Raw genomic sequence first — 15435 nt, forward strand, 5'->3', positions numbered from 1 at the left:
GTTTCAGTACCAGATCTCCCACCTTGAACGCATTATTACGCCTACATAAGTTATACCGTGCGGCTTGCCTCTCGTAGGCCCTATCTAAATTCTCGATTACCTAGTCCCTTAGGGCTTGCATCTCCCTCATTCGGGTTGCTCATTTTGCGGTATCACCCGGTTCAATTGCGGTAGCCTCTTGACTGCGTCGGCTCAACGAGTGTACCGGCTCCAACTCCCGTCCGAGATTCAGAAAGGCGGAAGAGGCTCCCAATGATGAATGACAGGCGGTATTATATGCGAATCGAAAATCCGCGATGTGTTCATCCCATTCCCGATGATCCTTTTTAATAAACGCGATAATCATCATTTTTAGGATTTGATTTACGTGCTCTACGGGATTAGTCTGTGGGTGATACGGAGGCACGGTGTGTGTGATTTTCCGATCTTCGGCAAACGTCTTCATAATTTTATTCACGAATTCAGTGCCGTTGTCCGTTAATAAGAATTTCGGAGCTCCCCATCGCGATATCACCAGGTCGTCGATTGCCTCGCTAATTTTTGGACCTGTCGCGGCTCTTAAGGGTTTGCACTCTACCCATTTCGTAAAAAGGTCTTGGATTACCAGGAGGTAGTGCAATCTAGCCTTACTTCGCGGTAACGGGCCTATAATGTCGGCCGCTATTGCCGCCCATGGTCCATCCGCGATACGGCGTCCCATGAGATCCGCGAGACTTGCCTGCTCGACTTTCGTTCGCTGGCATGTATCACACTGTCGAATATAATCGGTAACTTCCCGCAATAAGTTCGGCCAAAAATAGGAAACGGCAACCCGTTGGTAAGATTTTTCGGTACCCAAGTGGCCTGCCTGCGGCGTATTGTGCGATTCTTTTAGCACTTCCTTTCGATATTCTCGCGGTATCACTAACTTCCAACGGTCTAAATCTTCCACAATTTCCGAGACTACGCGTTTCGGCCTGAGAAAATATAATCGCCTATCAATCACTTTCCACTGCGTGTATTTTTCGGGAGTCGCCATTACTTCCTTATATCTTTTACTTTATATCACTCGTCGGTAGTGTTTGCCAAGTCTACGGTATCTATAGTGGCAGTCACGTGAACGGAATTTGTCGCGGCCGGTACGGTATCCTCAGTAGCTTCCGATTCGAACATCCGGGAGAGTGCATCGGGCACATGGTGTAAGGCGCCCTTCCGGTGAACCACCTCATAATCGTACTCCAATAATTCTAACGCCCATCTTGCTAATCTCCCTGTGGGATTCTTAAGATTATGGAGCCAACGTAAGCTACTATGGTCGGTAATGACGGTAAAACGGTATCCCTTCAAGTATGGTCTAAATTTCTGTATTGCCCACACGACTGCTAAACATTCCTGCTCGATAACGGAATATCAGGTTTCGGGATCTGACAAGGCTCGACTCGCAAATGCTATCACTCGTTCTTCGTCCTCAACTGTCTGAGTCAATACCGCGCCTAATCCCACAGAACTCGCATCGGTATGCAGAGTAAACGGTAACTCGAAGTCTGGACAGGCTAATGTCGGTGCGGTAATTAGGTGGTCTCGGATCCGGTCAAAAGCGCGACCCTGCTCATCCCCCCACTCCCAGCGTTTTCCCTTTTTCAAAAGCCGCGTCAATGGCTCGCTAAGGGTTCCTTGGCTATCTGGAAGTAAGCCTGACTCAAATCGATGGTACAATAGAAATATAGCGAGCTGAACGTAACTTGTCAAGAATCCCTTTCATATTCGGTAGCGGATACGCGTCTTTCTTTGATACGCCATTAACTCTCCGGAAATCTAAACAAAAGCGGTACTTTCAGTTTGGTTTTTTCACCATTACTATGGGGTTCGACCACTCGCTATACGACGGTTCGATAATTCCTGCCTGAAGCATCTTATCGGTCTCCGCTCGTATAGCTTCCTGAACCTTAGGCGACACTAAGTAACAGCGTTGTTTTATTGGTGTCACCCACGTCTATCCTATGTTCGGTAAGTGTCACCCCGGGATTATCCGATGTTGGCGGTAACGTCCGTAAAAAAATTTCCAACGTCTTTTCCTGTGCGGGAGTTAACTCCGATATCCTGCAACAAGAATTCTCGCGTGGATCTTTTTCGGTCACTAAACGATATCTCCTGTGTGGTGATTCGGCAAAATACCATCCATTAGTGGCAAAATCTAATATGATTCCGAATTTCGTCAGAAAATCTAATCCTAAAATACACGGGACGGTTAAATTCGGTAACAACGCTACGGTAACTTCACGGCACTGATCTTCCAATTCTAACGGTATTTTAATCTCCTCCCTTATACTTGCGATTTGTCCGTTCGCTGTTCTTATTTGCACCTCTCTTCCCTTCTCGGTATCCAGTCTTAATTCTCGGATGATCTTTATCCCTTCGCGACTAAGTAAAGTACGATTAGACCCCGAGTCCACGAGGGCCGCGAGAGTGCAATTGTATATCTTAATTTTGAAAAATCTTAGCGACGGCAACTCTTCCCTCCCCAGGGTGACATACGAATGGAGTAACGTATCGTTCCCCAAGGTATCTGACGTGGTAATTTGGGTCTCGCTCTCGGGACTCGGAGTCGTAGGGACCCTCTCTACTGGCTCCGGTTCTCGTTTCTCGAGCAGGTCGGGCAGGTCTGGACGGTAGCATCGCGTTTTCCGCAGCGGTAACAATATTTTCGAAGCGGTTCAGTACACCCGCACGCACGATGACCCGTCTTATCATAATTCCAGCATTTTATGTTACTGGGGGGGTTAGGGATGACGGCAGCGCTTGTCGATGGTTCGGTAGCGGCAGCGGCAGCGGTAGCGGTATCAGCGGATACGGTATTCGCGCTCGGGGTTTTAGCGGATTTCTTCCTCTCTTTCTTTGTGGCGATAGCGTTGGCGATAGCAACGGTAGCGGCGTTTTTGGCCTTACCCTTCAGCGCGTGGTAGGCCAAATCCGGAAAGATTGATTATTCCGGCGGTAAGGGAGGTCGGTAGTGTTTTTCGGCTTGGAGGCTTTTTTCGATGCGCGTAGCCAGGTATTCTAAAGTCGCGAAGTCTCTAAACTCCTGTTGTCGGATGGCTATTTGCAGCCGCGGTAGCATATTGCGGTGTGCGAAATTTAGCTGTTCCTCCAACGGCCAGGGGGGCGTCATCCGACTAAGCAAGGCTCGTAAACACGTTAAATAGTCGGCCGCGGTTTCGTATTCCCCCTGTGTCCGCCTGAATATCTCATCGCGAAGCGCGTATTGATAGTCAGGGTCCCCGAATCGCCCCCTCCATGCTGCCTCAAAATCGTTCCAATCTCGCCAGTTCCCGCTTTCCAATCGTACCCAATATAACGCGACTTCCGACAGGAAGAGAGGTAGGCACTTAAAAAGGTCGGCGTCTGAGATGGGGACTATCGCGCGGGCCTCTTTAATCCGTAATAAGAAGGCTTCCGCGTCGTTATCCCGTTTGCCCGGAAAATGGAGGTTCCATTTTCTCATCAGGTTGTAGGCCTCCGCCGTCGAAGCCCTCCCCGGACGAGAACTCGAGGTTTGCGCGGCCGCAGGTTCACGCGGGGTTGGACGGTATCCGGCATCTCCCCCCGCGACATCGACGAATTTTATGTCTTGCCCCCACACGGGCAGTGGACTCCTCAGGTCGGTTGCGGCGCCCTCCCCCAGAACTTCTCGCGCCCTCGCACCCCCGTGGTCCTCCAGAGACATCGTGTCTTCCTCCTCTTCGATTTCCCCGCTACCACGTGTCTCGTATCTAAGGAGGCGCGCCCGCAAAACCGGCAATATTCCCTGAGCGCTCAGTCCTCGATCCGCCAAATGTCGACGCGCTTGTCCGGTATTTAAATTCTGTATCCACTGATGGGGAAAAGTCAAGACAATACGGTAGAAGGAAAATAAAATTCAAAAATATATCAAAATAATACGGTAGAGAAAAAAAAAAGTTCGCAAAACAAAACAATAAAAAGGGGCAAAAGGGAAAGAAATTCAAATATCAAAATAATACGGTAGGGGAAAAAAGTTAAAAAAAAATAATAACTGTGCGGAAAGAAAAAGAAACTCAAAAGTTCAAACAATAGGGGAAGCGAGAAAAATTTTAAAGATCATAACAGTGACAAAAAATTCGAAAATCAAAACAAGTCTCTCTCGTTGTTAACAAAGAAACGGTCGGGCAGTCCCTAAAAAAAATATTAATTTTACTTCCTTTGATTTTGTTGTGCCCGGCGCAGTACGGGATGTGGGGTAGCCGGGAGAAAGACTACGGGATCCTTAGTTGCCGTTTTTAAAATCTTTATTTTAAATATACAATCTTTCTCTTAAATATATTATTATTTTTTAATAATTGTATATTAATCAGTTTCTTTCGAGCCCTCTCTTTGTCGTCCTTTCCGCTTCGTTTTTATCTTTTAGAGTGTTTAGCAATTTCGTCGGTGATTCGTCGCGTAGTATAGCGGTTAACCCTTGGTTTCGCACTACTAACGTTTGTTGTATGATTTTTTATTAACGACTGTCCGCCGCGGATTCGCGGTGAATGGCTTTTATTCCCTCGGTTTTGGGGATGTTTTGGAGGGGATCGCCTAGCGACATGACCATGTATGGTCATGGAGGTTCTTTGTGGCGTCCAAAGTCCAAGTGCAAGCGAAGGAGGTTCAAAGTCGAATCCTTTCGTTAGCGTTTTCGCGTTTCCGGCGAGCGTTCTCACGCGTGGTTCTCTGAGATGGCGGTTTTGCGCGGTTCGCGAATATTCTATTATATTGTATTATAATATTATCAATGAAATAATAAGTTATAATCTTTCGGATTATAACATCCCTCTCTCGTTGGAAAAGAAAAACGGAGGTTGTAAACGGAGTTTTTCTATCTTCTAAATGTACAAATGCCTATTCTTATTTTAAATATAATATATTTCCGTGTACAATATTCATTATAATCGTTTCTTAAATTTATTTATTCTAAAATCGTGTGCTCTTAGTTCTTTTTAATATTGGTCTAGGCATTCCGTATGGTTTGTCAGTTTCGTCTATTATTGTAACAGTCGGTTTTTTAGATTTCTCCTTTTTATATTGGACAATTATCCATATTATTAGTATTATAATAATTATAGTGGTTATTCCACTGGAAGCCATTGGATAAATAAATGTTTTTTGTTTAAAGAAATTATTTTCGGTATTATCCAAATCTTTATTTATCTTTTCTAATTTGTTGTTTAGTTCCTTTAGTTTTGTTGGATTATTTACTATGTTTTTAAGTTTTTGTCTGTCATTTGTATAGTTGTTATTTTTAAAGATTGTTATATTATATTCGAGTTGAAATTCTTCGATTTCTGAAGTATATGTAATTGTTTTAGTCTGTAATATTATGTCTGTTGATGTCATTTTACAATTGTCGCGTAGGATAATTCGACCTGTATTTCTGATTATTTTTTTATAATCAGGATGCTTATCGCATTTTATTGTGACTTGCTGTTCGGATGCAGTCGAGTACAGCCAGGAGTGTGGTTGACGTAAGTCAATCCATATCGTATGGTTTACTGTTACGTGTTTTACGTTACAATATTCGCAATAATCTGTTTCGTATACATATGTTTTTATTTCGCACGGCGTATTTATATTTAAATGATATATCGGATGATTGCTTTCGCATATATATTGTTTATTTTTATCTATACAATTAGTTAGATCTTGTTTCGTTAAACTTAAGAAGGTACGCATTTCTTTATTTACAATCATTAGCTTATTCTCTATTTTTATATACGCAAATTTGTTATTATAATCGGTTGTTGGTAACGAAATGACATTAAAAATTTTGTACATAGGTTGCGTAATGATGGGGAATTTTAATATTGTATATATTTTCGATTTTTCGCATTACGCACTTATTTTTATAAAATTTTCTATCGTTACCCATCGTTCGTTTTGATTAAGGATTTCAAAAGGGAAATATGAGTTTCGTGGTAATTGAAGTACGGCTTCCTTTAGTTGGTTTATAATGTCAGTTATGAGTGTTAGCAATGGATGCATTTTACCCTGACGTATATATGTTAGGTATTCCAAAATATCTTTCGCATCTCTTATTAAATTATTTATCATTGCTATTATAGCGTCGTTAGGTTGCGTGTTCGCTCGTTCTTAGTCGGAAGAGTATGCGCTACTGGCCGCAAGGTTGACGAGGTTTCCGCTTAAATCAGTCACTCTCAGTATGGATAAATATGTACAGTTTATTCTACAATTTTCTATTTACATGGCCCTGAAAAGGGCCGTTGGTTTGCACACGTTCGCGATATGTTATCCGCGGAGTCGCCTTGGTATACAGGAATGGTCCCCAGGAGCTGTCGTTGTTATTGACGTCCACTTCTTGCTTGCGGCGCTTCGTGGGCTCCGTCTGCGTGGCCGCCGTGCTCGTGGGCGTCTCCTAGTCGGAGTCGGACTGGGTCTCCTGGTCTGCCGTTGATTTCGGCGGCTGCGTCACCTGGACTCCTCGGTGTGTCCGGCTGACTGTGGTGGTCTGCGTCCCCTGGGTTGTCCGGCAGATCGGAGAAGGAGGCAGAGGAGATAGAGCCGCTGGAACTGCCTAGGATGCTGGAAGTGTATCGCCGTACCCTGATGTCCCAGGTGGCTAGCTGCTCCCTTGGTGGCCTGGTGAAGCGAGGCGGCTCCAAATCAATAGGCTGCAGTGTCCACGGCAGCAAGGTGAAGGACACTCTCCTCTCCGGCTCGGCAGCTGCTCCGTTCGACGGTCGAAATGGCCCGGATGATCGGGGCGTCGACGCTGATCGAGGAATGCGGCTCGGCTGGCGGCGAATGTTCTTGGAAGTTTTACCTTCCAATTCCAAAAGAGGAGTACTCTAGCTGATTGACGTATAGTGTTATTGACCCTACAGTCGATTCGAGCTGAGACTCGAATTCGGCTTGCCGTGGTCGGCCTTATATACGGGTCCTGCCGGATTTCACTTGCGCGAAGATCGACGTCTGTATGCTCGCGCTACCGCGCGCGTACTTGTGTACCTAGGTTGCCGTGCGGCCAGGCGCTCGGCGTTATACGCCGTTACGCTTATGTGGCGTAAGGCACGACGCCACAGGACCCCCTCTGGATGTATTAAGGCCCAGGGTTGATTTAAACTGGCTTGAATCGGACGGGTTAGCGCACCGCTCGTCCTGATCTGGTCGTTCCTCTCGTCTCAGTGGTCTTGGTGGGCTCCGTGTCTGCCTTGAGCTGCGTGTTGGTGGGAGGCTCTTCAGCCAGAATGTAGGCTGGTTTTAGCCTATCCACCGTGATGTTGACTGCTTTTCCCCTGATTTTTAGTTTGTAGGTCTTCGTGCCTCTGTTTAACACCTCAAAGGGACCGTCGTAAGGCTGGTGGAGGGCCCCTGCTGGCGCGTCGTGTCGCATGAACACGTGTGAAGCCGTCTCCATGTCTTTAAAAACGAATGTTGCCCTTTGTCCGTATCGTTTGATCTGGGGCTGTAATCGTGCCATAGTCCGTCGAAGCCTGGCTACCAAGATGTCTTCATTCTCGTAGTTACCGTTGTGGCCACAGAGGAACTGTCCTGGTAATCGGATTGGCTCTCCGTAAACCATCTCAGCTGGTGTGGACTTCAGATCCTCTTTCCAGGCTGCCCTTTCCAGGATGCCGAGGAGGATGACCGGTAACGTCTGAGTCCAAGCTTCCGTCTCCTGGCGTCTGATGGCTGCCTTTAACTGTCGGTGGAACCTTTCTACCATCCCGTTTGCCTCTAGGTAGTAGGCTGTTGTCCTGATGTGCTTTGTGCCCGTCATCTTTGTTAAGCTCTGGAAAAGCTCGGCCTCGAATTGTCGGCCCTGGTCCGGTTATTCGAGCTGGTGTGCCAAATCGCGTTATCCAGTCTGAAAAAATATGTTTAGCGACGGTCTCTGCCGTGATGTTCGGTATCGGGATTGCTTCTGCCCACCGCGTGAATCTATCCACGATGGTGAGGCAGTATCTGTGTCCCTCTGACACTGGCAGTGGTCCTACAATGTCTGTGTGTATATGCTGGAATCGCTTTGTTGGTTGTTGGAAAGTTCCTGTTTGTGTGTGGTTGTGTCTTGTCACTTTAGTTTTCTGACACTGTATGCATGTTTTTGCCCAGTTCATGCAATCTCGCTGCATTCCTGGCCAGACGTATCTTTCTTTGACTAGCTTTGCCGATGCTTTAGTTCCTGGATGGGCCAGTCCATGTAAGTAACGAAAAATTTGTTCTCTTAGACTTTTCGGCACGTACAGTCTAACAATTGGTGTGCTAGTGTCGCACCAAGTTGCTTCTGCTGATCCTGATATTAAGATGCGTGTCAGCTTAATTTTTTCTTTATCTTTTAGTAGTTCTTCCAACTCTGCATCGTGTTGTTGTTTGTGAGCTATTGTTTCCAACTCTACTGCTGAGTGTATCGTCTCCACTCGTGATAATGCGTCGACCACTGTGTTGTTCTTCCCTTCGATATGTTGGATATCTGTTGAAAATTGTCCAATGTACTCTAAATGTCTTGCTTGTCTCGGCGAACTCTGCAGTGGGTTTTTCTTAAAGGCGTAGATTAGTAGCTTGTGGTCAGTGAATATTGTGAATATTCTGCCTTCTATTAAGTGTCGGTAGTGCTTGATGGTGATGTAGATAGCTAGTAGCTCTCTGTCGTACGGACTGTACTTCGTTTGTGCTGTGCTAAACTTTTTGCTCAGGAATGCCAGTGGCTGCCATCCATTAGCAGTTCTTTGCTAGATTTCGACACCCATGACCGTGTCTGAAGCATCTGTTGTTACTGCCAATTTAGCTGCTGGGTCTGGATGAGCTAATAGCGTGATTCTCGACAGGCTTTCCTTGCACTGGTCGAAGGCTTGTGCTTGCTCTAGCCCCCAACTTATTAGTGTTGTTCCTTTGATTTTAGGTCCTTTAAGCACGTCGTTTAATGTGGCTTGTTTCTCGGCTGCTCTCGGGATAAACTTTCGATAAAAATTAATCATCCCTAGGAATTGCCGTAACTGTTTAATCGTAGTCGGCCGAGGGAAATTTTTGATCGCCTCTATCTTCTCTGGCAGTGGTTGAGTTCCTTTTTCCATGACCAAATAACCAAGGAACTTCACTTCGTCTGCTCCGAAGATGCACTTGGCTGAATTGATTCTGACCCCGTATTCGTCGAGTCAGGTGAATAATTGGTTCAGATGGATTTTATGCTGTTCTTTACTCGATGATGCCACCAATATATCGTCGATATACGCGTAGCAGAAGTCCAACCCGTGCAAAACCTCGTTGATAAACCGTTGGAACGTCTGCGCTGCGTTTCGTAATCCAAACGGCATGTATCTGAATTCGAACAATCCGAACGGTGTGGTTATCGCTGTCTTCGGTATATCTTCTTTTCGCACCGAGATTTGATTATAGGCTCTGACCAGATCGATCGTGGTGAAGATCTTTTTCTGGTAGAGCGTTTGTGCAAAATCCTCGATGTGTGGTATCGGGTATTGAACGGTATCGTTCTGGCGTTCAATCTCCTGTAGTCTTCACATGGACGCCAAGTCTTGTCCTTTTTCGGTATCATATGAAGTGGCGACGACCAAGCACTTTTTGAGGGCTGGATGACGCCTTCTTGCAGGAGTAAGTCAAACTCTGTCTTGGCTGCGCGTAGTTTATCTGGCGCCAGCCTTCGTGGCCTGCTAGCTTCTGGAGGATCTGACGTTGTCTGGATATGATGTTGCGTTCCATGTGCTATCACCTCCTTTGTACCGGTCGGTTTGGTGATGTCCGGAAACTTCGCCAGTAGTGTGTGGAATTCGCTTTTTTCCACCGTCGTTTTGATTGACAAGATCGAATGGCAGCATCTGGCGCCTGTGGCTGCTAGGCCTGTCTTGCCGTCTATGAGTTTTCCTCTTTTCATATCCGGAAGCAGGTCGTAATGTGCCAGGAAGTCTGCTCCAATTATAGGCTGTCCCACGTCGGCTACCACGAATCTCCACGGGAACGCTCTCCTTAAGTTGAAATCAGGCTTAATGGTGATGGAGCCGTACGTGATGATGGGTGTGTCGTTTGCCGCGAAGAGTTCGTACGCCTCTGGTCGCCTCTTGCCGTTTACTGTTGTTTGTGGAAAGACGCTGACGTCTGAGCCGGTGTCCACCGTCCAAGTACTTTGTCCTTGTGTTCCGGTCTGTCACGTATAAGCGGCAATGTGTCGGGCTTTTGTCATTGGCCGCTAACAATGAGTGGCCTACTCGTTTTTCTGGAATGTGCATGGCTGAGCACCACGGCGAGCTTCTGCACTGAATCGTCGGTGGTAATAACAAAGTCCCTCTTTGGCTGGTGTTCTAGTGCGAGGTCTGCCTCGTGACCGGCTTCGTGCTCAGTTGCGTCCTCTCCGCAGCTCTTTGGAGAATTCGCGGTAGCTAATTTTCTTGCAGAACAGCTTTTCGAATTCTACGGTAATCCAGGCTCGCCAAGAAAATCTCCGCGCAATTCCCGCTTTCTTTACGCGGTACGGAACGACCAGAATTTCACGCCCCGCCGGGACTTGCAATTCGGCACGACACGTACGATAAAACCAAATACAAAACGATACGATACGAAACGGTACGATACGGTACGGTATGACTGTCGGCACGAACCCCCCTGAGAGGGACAAATCCGCGATCCCGGCGTCAGCTGGCGTCCGGCAATTATACGCGAACCAAGCTCATCGGCTTTTTACACGCTAGTACGGTATAGTCGTCACCCCGCGACGGTATACCGAATCCCGACACCAGCTGCCCCCGGGAAACAAAGAAATCTTATAGCTACCCGTGCGACGGCTTACAGTATTCGGCGGCGGCTTCCGGGTCGATCGTCTCCTCGAGGTCGCTTTCCAGGGTCGTCTGCACAGGTTCATGATTCGCCGAACAGTGCCGAGAACGGAATGGGTCCGCGAGGCCTTCGATTTCCGTGCCGATTTTCCGCGCACCTTCTCCAAAATTAGCGAGAAGGGGTCGACTCTCCGCCCCTTCAAAATTTTGGCTGCTGACAGTCGGTTGCCCTTCCACAGGGGCCCAGAATCTGATGATGACGTCTGAAACGTTAGCTCTTGTTAGCTTAGACGGGACCGGCTGGCCAGGCCGTATCCTCGTCTGCTTCGCCTCCGCTTCCCAGTCGGCCGCTTGGGAGGTTGCTCGTGGCTTCGCCGTCCGGATTCTCCGCCGTTTTTTATTTCTGACCTCTTTTTTCTGCGGTAACCTTTGGTCCATTCTGAGTCCCTCCTCTGCGGTATATTCGGGATCCTCACATATCTTCTTCTTCACTCGGTATCTTACAGGATCTTCATGTACATATAGAGATAACGCACGCTCGCACGGGCTGTCGCACTCTACTTAAAAAACTTAAAACTAGGCTGGAAAATACATTTAATCGGAATATTATCGGCCCCCCTCAGGCGCAAGAGACGACCCCGCGCTCGCTTTCTCCCCTCGGCGGAAGTGCCGTGACGGAGCTCAAAAGCGTTACGTCACAATGTATACCCTCTGTGGAAGCGAACGTTATTTGATATACAGGGTGTCCCATTTTAAATGTCCACCCCAAATCTCTCTTATTTTTTATTTTAGAGAAAAATGATTCAGACATATTTTATATGGTTTCGAGGGGGCCATAAGAGGGTACCATTGATTTGATCTTGAAGAGTCATTTAAAGGTCGCGTGAAGGTTACCTCAATTTTTGTAAATGGCACTCCTTATTTTTTATTACATATTCTTGTAGCTGACCTCAAAAGCTTTCCAAAACACTATAATCAAATGTTTTTTCGTGAAATACTTTTCGAGTTATAAAGTTCCAAATTTACAAAATTTTGATAAAAATACAAAATATTTCGTAAAACATTCACTTTCCGATAGTCTTATCTTACATGATCCAGCCAGTCAAGGCAAGATCCGAGCATGATCCAGCCAGTCAAAGAAAGATCCGAGCATGATCCAGCTAGTCAAGGCAAAATCCGAGCATGATCCAGCCAGTCAAAGCAAGATTCGAGCATGATTCAGCCAGTCAAGGCAAGATCCGAGCATGACATGCTTGGACTATCAATATTTTAATCATCGATAAGTTATGTACATTGTGACTGGTTAATTTATTAATTAGGACTGATAATGAGATCTGGCCGGTGTTATTGGCCCACGGCACACCTTCGGCGCGATTTTTACTCATATTTATCTCCAAAAGTTTTTGGGTGCCAGGTGCGGTAATCCGCACCACTTCAAAAAAAATAATTCGATATCTTAATATAATAAACACAGAAAATGCTACTCAATTAATCGCGACGGACGCTCGGCTAGCCCCGTCTCGAAAATGGCAGAGGGGGCGGTCCGTTTTAATAATTAACAAAGAAGGATCGAGAATATAAGGTGGCTGCAAATAAGACAAAATATTAGAATAACAAGAATGAATATATTTAACAAATAGATAAAGTTTAACACGAGACAGATTCACGTAGATATTGCAAGATGTTTTATAATCGGTTATATCGAATTTTTCCGGCAGCGACGGGCCGGCATTCGAGCGCGATCACCGCGGTATCACGTGTCGCGCGATAGAAAAAAAAACAGCGTAAGAAAGTCTTAGAATGTTGCGCTAAACGAGTCGTCACAGGGTCTCGGCAGCTACAAATTCCGCTTGAATTATTAATAATGAATACTGCGATGATGCTTCTATTAATGACATCCGTCTGTCGTAAGCTAAAAATATTAAATAATGACGGTAGTTAAATCCGTCAAACGCGATACTAATAGAATCGATTATTAACGTGAGTCGATCAGACAAATACAGAATTACGGTAATAACGAATGAATAGAGCGAATAAGTAATTACACAAGATGAACGATCCAACATGAGCGCGAATAATTAACGGTAATAAAATCTCAAAAGCGTAAACAATAAACTATAATAAAGATCGAACGATTGACGTCGCAGGGATAGGAGGAAAATGCCGAGCTAAATACCGCGAGTCGATGCCGCAACACATCTGCCGGCTATCAAATATCGCGATCGCCTTTGTGTGTGAGTTCCTCGTATCACAAGTTACTTTACACAAAATTTTACAAGCAACAATAATCGCAAAAAGAAAAGACATTAAATTTGACTGTCGGTGCTTAACTGGGAGAGAGGGCACTTAATATTATCGTAGCTCGAACAAAGTATCGATGGCCGGCCGTCGCATTCTACTGCATACTTCTCGTAACTCGAATTAATCTCGCGTAAAGAATTTTTCAACGGCAGCAATTCGGCACGGACTCTATTCGGGCTAATTCTACCTGATTCTCTAACGATAAAACGGCCTGAGGAGGTCGACGCTCGTCTCACCGATGACTCCTTGAGATCCTTGGCTCTCTCGGCATCCACACGGAAAATCGATAATTTTGGACCATCGTACTCTTACACTGATCCGCCGAACAGTGACGAGGCCCATCGGAATCGTGCCGGCAATTAATACGTAAGTAGGCCACTTGTGGCGCTTCCGCAACCCCCAGGATCGTCGCTGATTTTAACGACTCCTGCGGCCTTCAGGGCCGTATTTACGCCTGTCGTTACCTTGTTGCTTCGTCCCATTTTTCTCGGCTCTTTAGTCTCAGCCTGGTGTGAGGATTTTTCCGGTAGCCGCTCGCCATTATTTTATAGGTGTCCTGTAGCGCTTAATTCGGCCGAGCTGGCTCTGTTTCGAGATTCCGATGTTCGCTTCTAATTGTCGGCCGGCTTTCCCCATGGTTATTCCTCGTACCTGCTGAGCATAAGGGAATGTACAGGAGCGATGTTTTAAATAGGTTTTTCCAGTTTACAAAAGTATAGAGAGGTATTTAGCTCGGCATTTTCCTCCTATTCAGCGCCTCCGCTCGTCTCGCGCGTCTTCTATCCTGGTCTTCTGCCCGGGTCGAGTCACCGGACGAGATCTCGTCAATGTCCTCCCTCGCGTCCGCTTAACTCTACTCTTATAATTAACGCTACATAAGGGGGAAGGCGAGTCTACTCTCGCCTCCAATATTCGCTCTTTCTCTCTAAATCAGGGGAGAACGAGGGCCCAAAAATAATACCGGTCAGATCTCGCAATCTTTATGACGGACCGCCAAGTGTCACGTCACAATATATATATATATAAGGAGGTAGATTGGCTTAAATTATATATAGCGATGGGCGAGGTGGTCCGCACAGTGAACGTGGATCCGCGGCGCGAGTGATGGGCGAGGGGGTCCGCGAGGTGATGGGGGATCCGCGGCGCGAGCGATTGACGAGGGGGTCCGCGCAGTGAAGGGGGATCCGCGGCGCGACCGATGAACGGTGGTGTTAGAAGAACAGCGCTACGTATGGGAAAAGGACAGTGCAAAGTGTGTGAAGAGGACAGTGTTACGAGTGCGACAAGGATGGCGTTAACGTGGGACAAGGACGACGTATAGGTGGGAAAAGGACGACGCAAAGGTAAGTGAACAACGAGTATATTCTAAGCGAAAGAGAGAGAACGATAATATCAAGAATAACAACGCATGCGAGAGAGAACGATAATACCGCGAAGACAACACATGCGAGAGAGAACGATAATAGCGCGAAGACTTACAACTAGCGCGTGCGAGAGAGAACGATAGCGCGAAAACGACATGTACAAGAGAGAACGATAATATCGCGAGACTTACAACTAACGAGTATAATAGAGATTACTAATTCTAAGCGAGAGAAAGAGATAGACTTACAACTAGCGCGAGACTTATGATTAACGCATGCGAGAGAGAACGAGAACTTAAAACTAGCGCGAGAGAGACGCAGGGATGGGAACGCATGGAGAGGCGCATAAATAATTAGATTTTTTAAAAATTAAAATATAAAATATATAAAATTTATTAAAAATGTGTTAATACAATTGTTTGTGTGTGTGTGTGTGTATGTACTTAAAATTATGATTATAATAATAAAATCAATAATAATAAAATAAAATATAAAATATAAAAATAAAATATAAAATGTAAAATATATAAAAATAATAAAATTTAAAAATATAATAAAATTAAATGGGGGACGATGCGCCGAGCTAAGGGGAGACTGCTTCTGTAACAGAAAAAAAGATACACATTTCATTAATTTTCAATAATTTATTTAATATAAAAAATTGTAAAACAGGGGTACATACCTTAAAATCCTCGAGATAAGGCATCCTGCCATTCCTCTTCTCCCTCCCAATCCCAAATTTTTTCTTCCTCCTGCTCTTCCTCTTCTCTTTCACGTTCCTCTTCCTCTTCCTCCCCGAAGAGCCGCCGCAGGTCAAAAATATCTTCGCCCTGGCGACTCTCCGGGGTGTCGCCTCACATGTACGAGAAGTGGCTCCTCCTTGCCCGGCGTATCGTCCGCATCCACTGGCGGTGGCTTATATTTATAAAGCCGGGTATCCGGACTTCATCCTGGGACTATATAAAAATATTTATTATTACACATTTTTTTCAGAAATTTTT

This window comes from Camponotus floridanus, unplaced genomic scaffold, assembly GCF_003227725.1.
Source record: "Camponotus floridanus strain SB8 unplaced genomic scaffold, Cflo_v7.5 scaffold247, whole genome shotgun sequence".
NCBI lineage: Eukaryota > Metazoa > Arthropoda > Insecta > Hymenoptera > Formicidae > Camponotus > Camponotus floridanus.